We start from the raw sequence: 1,989 nt of genomic DNA, 5'->3' as shown, positions 1-1,989 counted from the left end.
TGGTGGCCACTTTGAATTGCCCTGGACTTTTGAGACCTGCCCCCTGAGCTGCCAAGGACTGAGGAGACATGGCTGTTTTGCTGGTACTTTGTCTGTCTGTTTTGATGTTGTTTTGCCAGATTTGTCCACTGGCGAAAGACAGTCCTGTTGAAGAAGTCCTGGAACCTGGCTGTTCGCTAAGAAGCCCTGAGACTGTCCTGCAGACAGAGAGTGAATACTGTCCACTGGTGAAGGACAGTGCTGTTGTTGCAGGGGTCTGGAGACTGTCCTGCAGACAGAATGAATACTGTCCACTGGTGAAGGACAGTGCTGTTGTTGCAGGGGTCTGGGAACCTTTCTGTTGGTTCAGAAGCCCTGAAGAAGGATTTTCTTGTTGTATGTTTACAGAAATCCTGGGAGAGGGCTTTGCTAATGTTTTCAGGGGTTCTAGGACTGTTCTACAGACAGAGGATGAATTAATGAAGGGACCGGCAACTTATCTTGTGGCCTTGCTAAGCCTTGTCTCCCCAGGAACTAAGATTGCTGAGAACTTGCCTCCTGTCAAGATGAAGAAAAGACCTCCATTTGGGTATTAAGTGCTGAGCTTAAACTTGATGTAACTCTGGGGTAGATTCAATTGTGATCCAGGGGTGGGGAACTTTTGACCTTTTTGTGTTCTATGGTTGAGCAAATGAATGTATTTTACTTATGTTTGGAAACTAATCTCCATTTGAGAAGAGGGGCTTTGTGGTGGACTTAATGAAGGTACAGCCTAGGGGTGGAGAGGTATTTAGAACGAGGACTTTGTAATTGATTGAATGAGTGGAAGGTCCTGGGGTGGGGTAGTACTTGGAGATTATTTAATCACACTTAGTAAATGCTGTATTTTGAATGATGTCATGTTTTGACCTTCTCTGTTCTTGGTTTGTCACTGAATAAAATGGAGAGCCCCTATGCTGGTATTCTGAACCTTGGGAAGTTGCCTTTCCTTGGTGTTACAGTACAAACAGTCTCTAGAGAATTAAAAATAACTATCACACAGAGGGAAATGGAGATGTTTATGATGGGCGTGAGCAGGCTGAAGCTTACAACCAATGAGAAATTTCAAAGAACAGAAGTAAAAGATTGTCATCAAGGAAGTATATAATAGGCCAAGTTGGGTGGGTCACATGGCTTGAGCAAAGGAAAGCCAGCATGCTCCCATGGTACCCTCATGATGTCAAGAGAAATCAACCACATTTGTTGGACCCTCTCCCTTCCTCTACCTGTCTGCCTCCCCTACCCCCACACACCCTGGTGAACTTACGGGAAATCACAGTTTGTGCAAGCAGGATCTGCTTGGATCTTCCAAATTGATGAGATCACAGATCCATCTGAGCACAATGTAAAGTCCTACACATGTTTCAGAATTCAACTTTACAAGTACAAGATGGCTGAGGCTTGATTAGACAGAAGCAGACTACATTTGAGGCTGTATGTTCGGCTCTGGGCTCCACATTTTAGGAAAGGTATTGGTAATTTGGAGAATGTTCAGAAGAGAGCAACCACAATAGTGAAAGGCCTCGAGTCTATGCCATGTGGATATCAGTGGAAGGAATGAGGAATCTTCAGCCTGGAGCAGAGAACACTTTTGAGGGGAAGGTGTAATGGTCATGTAATTTTGAATGTGAAGATCCCTTTTTGTTGGCAAAAGTAGCAGGTACTTAACACTTAGTAACTGATCAAGCCTCGATTGGGGGAACAGAAGGTATGAACTCCTGTCTCCTGTTACTGATGTAACAGGAAGGGGTTGGCTGAAGGAAGTGAAGTAGGTAATACTGTGTATATAAGAAAAGCCCCAGAGAGTCACAGACAGAATTTCCTTCAGACTGAGATCTGGTGGCAGAACAGTGTAATGGGAATGTAAATTTTTAAGATCTTCCCTGCCCCTAGGCTAAAGTGCACCTGGAGCCTGGGGTGGGAAGCTTGTTTTTCAGTAGATACTTCTTGATTGGCCAGTGAGTCAATAAG

The sequence above is a fragment of the Petaurus breviceps genome, unplaced genomic scaffold (assembly GCF_028583685.1).
Source record: "Petaurus breviceps papuanus isolate PSGF00001 unplaced genomic scaffold, PetGlider_PUasm1.0 189, whole genome shotgun sequence".
NCBI classification, from domain to species: domain Eukaryota; kingdom Metazoa; phylum Chordata; class Mammalia; order Diprotodontia; family Petauridae; genus Petaurus; species Petaurus breviceps.
The sequence above is the reverse complement of the archived record's forward strand: the minus strand, read 5'-3'. Positions refer to the sequence as shown.